General features: G+C 45.9%; 1 protein-coding gene and 1 long non-coding RNA gene across 2 annotated transcripts in view; one reads left to right on the top strand and one right to left on the bottom strand.

The window, feature by feature from the left end:
- The window catches only part of Ebf1 (EBF transcription factor 1), a 393351-nt gene extending 392866 nt beyond the window's left edge, over window positions 1-485 (bottom strand). Inside the window, exon 1 of the mRNA XM_006246120.5 lies at window positions 144-485. The gene's annotated coding sequence lies outside the window, so the exon portion shown is untranslated. The remainder of the gene's footprint in view (window positions 1-143) is intronic.
- A 1339-nt stretch (window positions 486-1824) lies between these two features.
- On the top strand, window positions 1825-12536 carry LOC120095081 (uncharacterized). The gene is made up of 2 exons (XR_005490168.2): window positions 1825-7375; window positions 7597-12536. It is a non-coding gene; the product is annotated as an uncharacterized LOC120095081 (long non-coding RNA).
- Window positions 12537-12992: the final 456 nt, after the last annotated feature.

Here is a 12992-nt window from a genome sequence, read left to right as displayed (position 1 = left end):
TGTCCCAAGAAAAAAAAAGGGGATGGCTTTTGCTTGTCTGCCCCCAGGAGGCAGGCTTGGGACTTGTCCTGAAGCATGTTCTACTTTTCTCTTCTTGAGGACCCCCGCCCCGAGAGCCACCAATCCGGGAACCAACCCCTCACCTTTCTTAGCTGTCTTGCCAGAGGTAACTGCGACCCCAGTGGGAGAGCAGGCTCTTCATTCAGTGGTGGGAGGAACGGGAAATGGGCGACAAAGCGCCCGAGGCTCAAAGGCCCTCTGTCTCTGCGTGCTTCTGGGGAGTTGCGGGGGCCACTAGACTTCTGAGATGTGTGAGTGGGGCGGGCTGAAACCAGGCCACTCTCAGGGGAACCCCGCAGAGTGGCAGAGTTCGTAGCGACCTGGAGTCCCTGGGAAAGTGGGGTGTAGCCAGGCAAGGGCGAGGGCGATGAGAAGATACTACGGATGCAGCTTGGAGCTACCTGACACTGGGACCCGCGCACCCATTAAACCCTGGTCTGTCTGTCCCCGGGTGGCATCCACCCACCGCTATGGGGAGCGTGGGAGCCACAGGCCAGAACGCCACCGGAAATCCGGACTCTGATCCGGGCTTGCGACCTCACGGCGCTCCGGAAAAGTCCCTCCTTTGCTCATCCAGTCTCTGTCCCTGGGATAACCCTCCTCTTGTTGGAACCAACTAGAAAACTGAAGAAGAGAGTGACAACCACTCACAGAAGGTAGAGAATAGGCTGTATCGCAGAGACACAGTCAACGTGTGTGGGACCAGGCGCGGTGCGGTACCACAGAACTGTCCCTTCTCGCAATGAGCTGTGGCCTCTCTCTCGGGTTTCCCCCGGGATCGTCCCAGACAATAAATAGATTCCTTTTGTTGCTAGGTTTACCAGACATGAAATTACTCAATCCGCACCACAGTCCACTCCCATTGTACAGGTGAGGACATGGAGGGTTTGTAAGAGAAGTGGAAGCAGAAGAATCCTTCCTTCCGCCACACCGCTGATAAAGTTACCAGGACGTTGTCTCCAGGAACAGTGCTGTTAACCTTGGAGTCAAACCTCCACCAGGCAGAGGCATCTTACTGTCTGTTCACCACCACTAGAACTCGCGGGTACACTGGGTCCTGGTTACACATAGCGGGGTGAAAAAAGAGAGAGAGGGCACTTGTTACCCTGAGGACAAATCACACAGGAGCGAGAAGAGTGGTTTCGGGGAAATCTTAACGAATATGACTATTTGAAAAACAAGTTTGTGCTGGAATGTAAGTGGGTGCTTCTCTCCCAATCTTCCCCAAGGGCCACACCAACTCCAGCCCCAGCTGTATCATGTCATCTCTCTCTGTCCCAGCTGAGGTCCAAGCTGTGGCAAGCCTGCCTAATGGAACAACTTAAGTACAGGACTTTGCCACGATGTCGGATATTTGCCATGCCCGTTACAGGACAAAAATCTGGACGGCTGAGTACAGGTTTTAATTGTGGGTTGGAGGAACATGGTTCAGTCTTGGCCTGAGCACGGATAGCTAAAACCCGACATGATTCTGGGTTGGGGGAAAAACAGCTGGCGGTGTTCCAGAAAAAGAACTGTAGTCTGGTGCTGCCCTGGGATGGAGCCCGACTGGTACCCCACTTTGAGAATTTTGCCTATCTGCCTAGGAAACTAGAGCCGGCTCTCTCCAAATAGGGGGTGGAGTGGGTTTCCAAGGATTTTAGAAAGGAGCTCTCTAGCAATTTATAAATTAACACTGCTTAAGTTTTAAAGCACAAACTGAGGTGGAAGAAAAGAAACACGGGACGATGGGGGGGGTGAGGGTGGGGGCTAAAAAGATTTAAGAGAGAAACGGGCCTGTTTCCCTAAAGGAAAGTTAAGAAAGGAAAAGCGCATTGGGGAGATGGGCTTAAGAAACACAAGTGAGGAATAACTCTGTGCGCTCCTTTCTTCGGTGGCTTTCTGGGTATTTGCGCGGCGCTGAACGCCTCCTGGTCCTCGTTGCTACCTTTGTTTAAAATGCCCGTAAATGTACACACGGGTTCTCAATCAGCGAGCGGCGGCTGCATATTTGGGGGGATCTATTCAGTGCACTCTTGGCTCCGTGCGAGCGCGCGTGCTCGAGTGCGGGGGCCAAGGGAGTGAGCACAGGTGCACCTCTATCAAGCGTGTGCACGAGAGTCACGCTAAGACATATTTTGTGTATCTCTATACTGCAAACGCAGAAGAACTTTGTGTGCGTGTGTAGCAAGATCGTACACGTGAGCCCGCACTCACGCGTGTTTCGTGTATGCAGTTGCGTGTGTTAACTGCCGCAAAGACATCCTAAAAATCAAAGTCCACATAGGGCGAAAGCAGCAGGCTGCGTGGAAATCGAGGTGTCAAGGGCAGCAATGAGACTGCAGGTCCCTTGGCCTTACCGGTGGGAGGGAGCCTACTGAAGAAGTGCAGGGCATGGCCACAGGCCGGGGGTGAGCGCCCAGCTCAGCTCCCTGCAGACCAGGTGTAATTTCCACCCACAAATTACCCGAACTGAGAGCGCAACGGTCCCTGCTGGACAGTTCCGCGCTCTTAATGGTTCCTCGCGGACAGTTTCTGATTATTGATGCCGCGTCCAAAAAGAGACCGCTTCCGGGAGATTTGCTTGTGTGTTCATTCCCCCTTATCGCTGTAGATTCGCTTGGCTGCTACAAAGACCCAGCCAAACCTACCAGCGCCACCAAGAAATCCTGAGCGGATCCCGTGGTGCAGGATACTTGCCGGCCAGAATTCTCTTCCAAGGTGGAGTCACAGCGCCACCTTGCGATCTTCTAGCTCCCTCGCGGCACTGCCACTCGAGAAGGAGACTTTGCAGGTCCCCAGCCTATAGATTCCCAATGCTGGTTCCTGTTCACATTCACAATTTCTTTATTCAGTTATTAATAAGTTATTCATTTCCCCCAGGCACACTTTGAACACCTCTGAACTATCCACCCGTCAGGGTTCAATCTCCAAGGTTGCCTAAATGAACCTTTCCCTCCAAGGCAGCCCAATGGTACATTTGCCCCTAAGGCTCATTTCACACTGTCAGAAATACAGTCTCTCTCCCATCCTGGTCAAGGAACTCCGTAATAATGTCGAAAATTGTTCTTCCTACATCAACCCAGTGTAGAGTTTATTGATGAGCAATTGTGAGGGAGTCTCTGTTTTATGCTAAGCACAAGACATTCTTATTTAAACATGCTAGCAAAACCACATACCAAGCCCCGATGTTGTCACTTGTTGTTGTTGTTGTTGTTGTTGTTATTTACATTTAAAAAGCAATGTTAGAAGGGAAAAAGTGCCCAGCCAAGGTCATGAGCCCAAGTTAGTCTGATGTCAGAGCACACCTTTCCCTTCTGTGTCTAGCTGACTCCATCAGAGCTATGGCTTCAGGCCATGTGACCAGACAAGGCTCAGAGTCAGCATTCATGTAAACCCATGCTCTAGAGAACTGAGCCAGGAAGAGAACTGCTGCTATCAAGCCCCTTGATTGCTCACAAAGCATATTACACCACTCTCTACCCAAGGGACCCTAGTCAAGTCGCTAACCTTCCTCCATCCTCTTCTTCATTAAAGATCTTTCACTATTTACTTCTACCGTACGTGTATGCGTATTTCACCTGCATTGTGTCTGTACAACGCACAGAAGCCTGGCATGGAAGGTAGATACCCGGGAACCGATATCAGTTCTCGTGTAGGTGCTGAGAACCAAACCCAGGTCTTTTTGCAAGAGCAGCAAGTGCTTTTAACCAGTGAGTCATCTCTCCAGCTACTCAACCTCCTTATTCTTTTTTCTTTTTTTCTTTTTTTTTTTCCGGAGCTGGGGACCGAACCCAGGGCCTTGTGCTCGCTAGGCAAGCGCTCTACCGCTGAGCTAAATCCCCAACCAACCTCCTTATTCTTAAAAGTAGGCTTGCTGTAAGGGACAAAGGAGAGACGTGGATGCTACACACCTGATGTACTGCTCCATGCTCTCCAACCAGCACAAAGGCGGTGTTTGTGAGCATTGAGTCCACAGCTCAAAAAATGCAATTACTAATAGTCACCAACTAACACACGAAACAAAGTGAATCTATCATCCCTACAAAGAGTTTATTATGAAACTACCTTGTGGTTATATCTTCATGTTCATTGTGGGCATGAGTTATGTAATGGGGCATGTTTACTTTATGGTGATTTGAGTGTTTATATTACCCTGATATTTAAAAACAAAAAACATTTAAAGGGTGGAGAGGGTGAGAGATAGAACTAAACAGTACATCAGTAGGCTTGCCTCTTGCCCTTCCCTTCCTTTGTAGACTTATGCCAAGAAAGATTTAAAGAGAGACTATAAAAATGTTTCTTACTCTGGAGAGTACAAAATTCTGGGGTGTGTGTGTGTGTGTGAGTGTGTGTGTGTGTGTGTGTGTGTGTGTGTGTGTGTGTGTTTAAGTTAGGGGAGATTCTGAGCTAGTCTGAGAAAACTAAAAAAAATTGTTACAAGTAACACAGTAGACGCTTTGAAATTAAGCTAAGCAAATGTATGTGTACAAATAGTGACGCTCAAGTAAGAGAAACAAATTAGGGTTGTTGGGGGCAAAGGCCAGGCTTTTGGACATTTCTCTAAATTATATTTTAAAAGTTCAGTGTCTCTTTCTAGAATGGCTCCTCAAAGAGCTACTCCTGTTAAGTTTGCTGACTACAAACTTTGCAGCCTGCTCAGGTAAGACCTTCCATGCTCTAGAAAGGCTGACGATCAGTAGTCATATCATAGCTCTGGGTGATTTCTCCCCAGAGAAGAGAGGCAGAAAGACCCACGAGAGAGAGAGAGGAGTGTGCCTCCCATTCTTCGGACCCATGATCCATTTCGAGAGACCCCACCACAGGCTGGATCTAGTCCAATTCATATGTACCTGTTTCTTGTTTCATGTTATGCTCTTACACAGGGAAAAGAGATGTGGGCAATTCTACCTGCATTAAAGGGGTCTGGTTGCATGACCAATGAGATTTTATTATCCTTGACTGGGAATTTGGTTCATACTAATGCCACGACCCACTGACTTTTTGGCAACATGGGATCTATTCTGTTTCTCCCTCCTCTTTCCCTTCCCCCTCCTTTTCCTCCTAATGTTCTTCCTCTTCCTCTTCCTCTTCTTTCTCACCATGACAGTCATTAGGGATAGCCACCAAAGTCCTGGTTCTTTCTCTCCTCATAGAATACTACTTCCCACATTTCCTGGTTGGGGTACCCCGAGTCCTCTGTATGTGAAGAAGCCCTGTGATTTGCCTTGGCACATGAGGAGTTAGCAGGCATGGCATGTCACTCATGGGCAAGAGGCAAGAAGAACCAGGGCACAGTTCACCAAATTCCCTCCCCTAGTGGCAGGAGCTGATGGGTCCCCAAATGGAGTTTACAATCACCCGCCGCTCTTTGTAAAGCCGATATGTACCGGAGTCCCCCTGTACTCATAGGGGCATTGAGCATGAGTGGTGAATTATCCTGTTACTCTAAAGCACAGACAATTCTTTCCTGGAGTATGGCCTAGCCTCCTTGACTAATGCACTTAGGAAAGTAACATCTTTTCCTCTGGGAGACAAAAAGAAAGTTCTTCCCTTGAGTGAAAAAAAAAAGTGGCTTATTCCATCTAATGAAAAAAATGATCAGAAATCTGAGTGTCTTCGCTTTAGTCAAGTCATTCTTGGAGTTCCCAGCATCATTTGGAAACTCCGAAGAGAGAAAGGGAGATGCATTGCAGAAATCATTAAAAGGAAACTCGAAATTCTTTCGGGAGTCCCGCAGGACTTTCCAGGAGCATTTTGCTCTCTTGCAGACACGCTATGAAGAGCCTCCTTAAGGTCTGACTGGAAAAGACCTTCCTAGCAGTTCCATGGCCGGGATACAGAAACATTTCTCAGGACAGTAAAGATGGCTCAGCCGTCCAGGTTGTTGCTGGCTGGTCTTGCAGAGGACCAGAGTCAAGTTCTCAGTGCCCCCACCCAGCTGCTCACAACCACAACGACTGTACCTCCCGCTGCAGGGGTCTGACATCCTCTTCGGGCCTCCACGTGTACCCGCATGCACGTGGCAGGTCTCTGACAGACACGTTCATATATAATAAATAAAAATAGCAAACCTTTATTTTTAAAAAGGAAAAGAAAAATTTCCTCCCCCATTACATTCCCTTCTATAATTTCAAGTTGACAGCAGTAAAAGTTCTTAGCCAATTAAGTCTTTAAGAAATATAGCTAGGACAAGTTAAATTTCCCAGAATTTAGTTCCTCATCTCATGCTATAGAGTAAATGTTTATTATGTCCCACCCACAAATCATATATTGAAACGTTGCCACCCTACCCCTCCACTCCACCCCAGTATGCTGGTGCTGCCTCCCGGCAGTAGCAAACACCGTGAGAAAGTAACCACCCAAAGGGCAGGAGAGAGTTGCTTCACTGGGGAGGGGCCAAGATTCACCCGCCATGATTGAGCAGCAAGTTCCTATAACCCTAGAACCAGAGTGGAACATAACCGATCTGTCATTGATCTCAGACTCCTATCCAGCCTGAGAGGACGAGATGTCTGTTGGTTAAAGCACCTGGTCTATGCTATTTTGCTACAGCAGCTTGTGCAGACTGCACATGGAAAAATTAAAAACAATTAGACCAGAGGGTCGGCTGGATAGCACCCCTTTCCAGCGAGCTGCCTTTGAAGGTATTTGAGTGACAGGACAGCTTTTTCAGGAACAGTGCCTTCAGGAATATCTCCCAAACCCAAACCAATGCTCCCCCCCCCCTTTCTATGTTGTTCTCTGTGTTTTCTCATACTGACCCTGCAACCACAGCTTCCCGGATAAGCTAATGTCTCTATTCCTCAGCCTCAGATTAGTGCAAACGTGGGGCCTGCTGGAAAACTAGAGATGGGTTTGAAACACGGGAAAGGCTTTGTTGCTTTCTGGCTCCTATACCGAACAGGTTAAAGATTCTCCTCAGGTGTTCATGAGCGCTGGTCCTCTGAAGAAACTTCCAGAGAATTTCCAGGAAACTTTTGTGAGAAATACTGGTTGTGCGAGGAATGTCCTGGGCAAAGCCATTCTTCATCTTTGGAGTGACACGGCTGATGACCATCCGTGCAGCTTCTTCCATTCAGAGAATAATTGGAAGTTGGCAGAGAGTTGCTGCTGCCTTGACACCTGTCAACAGGGCGGAGGAGTAAGGTTAAGCTTCGCCTGTGTCCCGCTGGGCTTCGGTCTGGCCCACAGCTGCCTGCGCTATTAAGAAAGCTGCCGCAACTCTGGCAGAGAATAGAAAACATCCTACCATGACTGGATTTGGTGGCACCTGCCTTCATCTAAGTGCCAGAAAGGCAGCGAGCGAGCGGCAAAAAGCAAAAAGCAAAAAGAGGTAAGGAAAGAAGGAAAGGGGAGGGAGAGGAAACAAGGGAGGGAGGGAGGAGTGGAGGGAATGAAGGAACTTACCAACTCCATAGGGCGGCTTTGTATACACAGATACAGCATGATGTTTCTCTTATTAAACGGATACCTGGTTCCACTCCCCTGGGTGTCCGAGACGATGACAGTACTGTCTTCGAAATGTGATGCGGCCTTCTTATTTACTGAATACAGCATCCAATGGGAGATGAGAGGGCCCTCGGATCACTCCTTCCAACAAGCAAAGGTGGACGCATCAGTTTGCCTTCTGTGATGAACTCCTGTTCTCCAACAGTACGCAGTGGGTGGGGTTTCAGCAAGTTCCGAAACCACTGAGAACCCGGCCCTGCTTCATAACACAACCCACGTCAGCCTGTGCCCGATGGACGCAGCTTCCGGTTTCAAAGGCAAGTCTGTTGTAGAAGAAAACTGCCTCTGTTGGGTAGACATTTAAACTTAACCATAGACAGATACCTTTTTAGAAAAATTCTGTTAACCAATTTATGCGCACATTACTTCCTTTTTAGTTAATTATCTACATTTGGACAGGAAAGGTGAAGAACCACCCTGCCTCCATTTTAGGATCAAGAGTTATCATTTTAGTAAAGACGAGCTAGGTTCATTCCTGTTTGCGATTAAACCTCTGTTTTTCAAGAATTGTGCTATACACCCACCCGCAATCTTAAGGAAAAATGGCTCTGTACCGCCTGTCCCAGGAAGAGCAAATTATGCCTTTGTTTCAAAATGTGGTTTAAAATCATCTTGCGACTCTACCTTTGTTTCGAAAGGTTGTATGACCACCACCTATGACAACACTTGTTGTGTTGCCATGTCTGCCTTGTTTTGCCCACCTTGCAAGCATGCCTTTGTTTCAGGAGAAACCAGCTTGTTGGGCTTCTCCTCTGCCCCTATAACCCCGCCTCTTTTTTTCCCACCAAACCTTTCATTTGGAAATCTCTGACCAATGGCTGAGATATAAAAGCCTTCTCTTCCTCACATCCAAAGCAGACCTCAAAGCCCCCACCTAGGTGGGAGGCAGCCCATAGACAGGAATTTTTAAAAACCTGGCTTTAATTAATTTGGTGATTTGGGTTGGTGGTCTTTCTCCTCCCATCTCTGGGATTAACATTAAGACTATGAATTAATGTTTATATAACTAATGAACGACTGTGCGGGTTGAGCGAATTGGTACAAGCCTTTAATTCCAGAACTCAGGAGCCAGAGGCAGAGGCAGAGACAGAGATCTACAACTTCAAGGGAAGCCTGGTCTACATAAGAAGTTTCGGTCCGGGTTGGGGATTTAGCTCAGTGGTAGAGCGCTTGCCTAGTTTGGTCTCCAAAAAAAAAAAAAAGAAAAGAAAAAAGAAAAAAAAAAGAAGTTTCAGACCAGCTGGATCTGAAAAATGATACCCTGCCTCAATAAATAAATAAATAAATAAATAAATATAAAATAAATAAATAAACACAGCCATGGAAACCAAATTCTAAAGTAAATGACAAAGGAAACCCCACAAAATTAAAGATTTAAAAATAAACAACAAAATGTGTTCCATATCATGTTATTTTGCAGAAATGAAATTGTCACCAACCATAATGTCAACATAGTTCTGATTTCAATTAAATAGGTTCCTTAGGGTGTGGTGTGTTTATATAATATGTCTTCTGAGATGGCCCATTTTCTACTACTTTGCTGGTTTTTTCGAACTACTGCAAGATCCTCCTTAATTTACATTGCGTAGAAAAAGCTCACTGCGATCATTTTAGCATAAAAAACTATGACAAATACGGATCACCGTTAGTGCCAATAAGTACATCCTAAAATTTGAGCTTAAAACGCTGTGCCAATATTCAGTTTTAAACTAATTGCCCAGATGAGCCTAGAGATGTTTAACCTTCTAAGATTATGACTGAAGTGAAAATACTGTTTAAAAATTCTTATTCAGCCCCAGGCTGGGGATGTAACTCCAAGGCACAGTGCTTGCCTAGCTTACCCCCAAGGCCCTGAGTTGGATCCCCAGCACCACAGATAATCAGGAAAACAGCCAACCACTTAGGAACATCCCACTCTCAGAACACATTTTAGATAGCACTGAAGTGTACAGTTATAAAGATTAAAAACCAGTAAAATGTCACCTATGTTTTTTTCTCCATCCAAATTCCTCTTTTCAGGGGACTAAAGAGATGGTTCGGCAGTTAAGAGCACATACTGCTTTTACGGGATCCTAGTTTGGTTCATGGCACCCTTGTGGGGCAGCTTACAACTGCCTATCACTGTAGCTCCAGAGAAATCTAATACCTCTCAGGCACCTGCACTGATGCTCATATCCACAAACTAGAAATAAAAATTTCATATGTGTGTGTGTGTGTGTGTGTGTGTGTGTGTGTGTGTGTGTGTGTGTGTGTGATGGTTTGTATATGCTTAGCCCAGGGAATAGCACTATTAGAAGGTGTGGCCTTAGAGTAGGTGTGTCACTGTGGGTGTGGGCTTTAAGACCCTCATCCTGGCTGCCTGAAAGTGAGTATTCTGCTAGCATCCAATGAAGATGTAGAACTCTCAGCTCCTCCTGCACCAGGCCTGCCTCAACGCTGCCATGTTCCTCCTTGATGATAATGGACTGAACCTCTGAACCTGAAAGCCAGCCCCAATTAAATGTTGTCCTTATAAGAGTTGCCTTGGTCTCAGTATCTGTTCACAGCAGTAAAACCCTAACTAAGACAGATATATGTATGTATACCCCCTGAAACCCCTCTCAGCCAATCTTGTAATCTAGCTGCTCTGGGAGCTAAAGGAAGAAAGAGAAAGAGGAGGAAGAAGAGAGGAATAGGAAGAAGAGGATTGAACTTCCAAGGCCTGCCTGGGCTATGGAGTAAATTCAAAACCAGCCTAGGCAGCTTAGTGAATCTCAGTCTTTAAAAATAAAAAAACACCACAATCTTAAAAGGGACTTGCTCAGCACGATCTGGATCCTAGTTTCAATCCCTAATAACTCTCACCCCCAAATAAAAGTGGGTGACTGTTCACTGCAGTAGTGTTCTTTAGGGAACTGCTAAGCACTTTCCTTCTGGACCACAGCTAGCCAGAATTTCCCAGCAGCCCTTGCTGAAAGACACTCCCAAATTAGTTCATAAATCCTCCAACACAGTCTTCTGTCTGCTAGCTTCCGCTTACGTGGACTTAGCCAGAAGGTCCACATTGGTTTCCGGGCGCCACGTTATATGGGTAAGCTGCTCCGTGGAGTAGAAAGCCCACTGTAAGGTCAGCTCTGGAGTGGATTTCGCTGCTACAATCACACTCGGAATCTGCCTCCCATCCGCCTGATGCCTCCACCATCACAGACTTAGGAGGTCTGAAACCCAGAGGGGTTAAAGAGCTTCCCCGAGTCCTTTGACTTCGTTGCTATCCATGGATGGTAAGACCTCTAGGGTCCTACCCACTTTCCCTATTTGAAACCTGTTTGTTGGGGGAACAATTGACCTCACCAGAGCGAGTTTCACATTTTCCCATTACAAAAGGAAAATGAGAAAAATATGTCCCAGATACCACAGAGAAAAATGCTTCCTCCTGTTAATTGCCTTTCTATTTCAATCGAGGAAGGCATTTAATTATTTCTGAACTACATTCAAAACTAACTCTCTCTCTCTCTCTCTCTCTCTCTCTCTCTCTCTCTCTCTCTCATCACCCCTCTCCTTAGGTGAGTTAACAAAGTCTGTGCCTACGATTTCTAAGGACCAAGTAACATTGGACTGACGTTTGTCGAGCCCTTTCTATCTGTCATCAACTGTTCTTTTTACACTGGCCCCGTCTACTCCCCACAGGTCTGTGGTGTGGGCAGAGTTATTATTGCCCTCTAAACAGATGAGGGACAGACTCCTCTCTTCACTAGGCTGCCACCAGACAGACACTTGGCTTCTCCACTGTGGCACCCATTGCTGGGTATGTGCACAAATGCCACGTGGGGGCATTTCAAGAGGACTGGGGGGTACAGGTGCTTCTGAAGCATCTCAGGCTCCTGGAGATTGAGGGAAGTGCTACAGGGGCTGAGGGGACAACAGGAACAGCGTTTAGATGGCTTCTTACACATTGAAGGAAATCTTGCTTCTGAGTGGCACCGCCCACTGATTTCATCACGACTGTGAAAGAAGAAGAAATAAACTCTCTGTATTTCATGATCACAACTGTTTTGTCACTCGGCTTTTTCAGACTAAAGTCTACTGGCCTGGTATTCCTACCCTCAGCTCACCTGACCTGTGAAGGCTGAGTTGCAAGGAGTTTTATGGAGGCCTGAAACCTAATAGCACTGAACTCCATATTGCCTAGGTTCGTTTCCTGTACATGCAAACCTACGCTAAAGTTGAATCCATTAGTTAGTGCAATCATTATTGCACTGAAAATAATGAATGTTGGAACGGAACGCGGAACACTATCCTGCAATTAAACTGCCAGCATCAGTACCCTTGCACTCTGGAGCCATGGTTACATAAAACAGGAGTCAGCTGAGCATCAGCGTGGTGATGCTGTGATGGTCAGTTGGATATCTGAGGTGGTTGCTATGGGACCAAAGGGCGGACAGCACAGAAGCACGGGTATGTGGATAGAGGCATGAGTCACATCCAGCTCAAGAGAAGCAGGGTGGCATGAGGGCTGCTGGCCTTACCACTCACAACAGTGTGCAATTTAACTCCCAGGAATTGTTTAGTTCTAGAATTTTCTATTTATTATTTTCAGCTGACCACAAGAAACTGAAACCATGGAAAACTGTGGATAAAAAAAGGGACCATTCTAAAACTGGGTGGCATGATATGTGTGTTATATAAGTAAGAACAAAGTATCTTCTGTGATGGGCTGAACATTCAAAAACACCTTGTATTAAACTTCCTCAGGAAATTGATTCTTCAAATTGTTCACAAGCTCTTTAAACTTAATAATCAGAAAAGTGTGGGTTATTTTATATATTCAAACCAACGGGTTTTACAATCCGTTAGCAATATTTTATACTTTGAGGTATCCTTGATTCTAGTAGCACTCTTCTTAAATATTTTAATAGAAATATTCTATTTCTGTTAACTTTGCATGTGTGAGAAACATTGTTCCCTTAAAATAAAAAATGTGGCATTCTCATGAATATGTACAGATACTATGTGTCAATCAAAAAGTTGATAATACATTTATAGATGAAAATATGTTGCCTCTCTGCCTAATAAACCAGAGAAAGTATGGATTCTTTGTACAGCTCTAAAAGTTTCTATTGCCTAGGATAAACACTTGCTTGAGACAACGTGTTTCTAATAGGCATGTTAACATATTTTTATATGCACATGGGGTAAGGAAATGCACAGTGGTTAAGAAACTGGTTGCTCTCCCAGAGGACCCTGGTTCTATTCCCAACACTCACCCAACTCACAACTATCTGAAACCAGGGAATACAGCATCCTCTTCTGGTCCCTGCTGGTACTGCATGCACTTGGAATATAGACATATATGCAGGCAGAACACCCATATACAGAAAATAAAAATAAAGGTTAATTTTTTAAGTAAAATAACATCTTTAAGAATGAAAGACTACATAAATTCAGGTGTGCATGTGTTTGTG

Source organism: Rattus norvegicus, chromosome 10, assembly GCF_036323735.1.
Source record: "Rattus norvegicus strain BN/NHsdMcwi chromosome 10, GRCr8, whole genome shotgun sequence".
In the NCBI taxonomy this organism is placed as follows: domain Eukaryota; kingdom Metazoa; phylum Chordata; class Mammalia; order Rodentia; family Muridae; genus Rattus; species Rattus norvegicus.
Note: the sequence above shows the minus strand (reverse complement) of the source record. Positions and strands in the feature narration are given on the sequence as shown.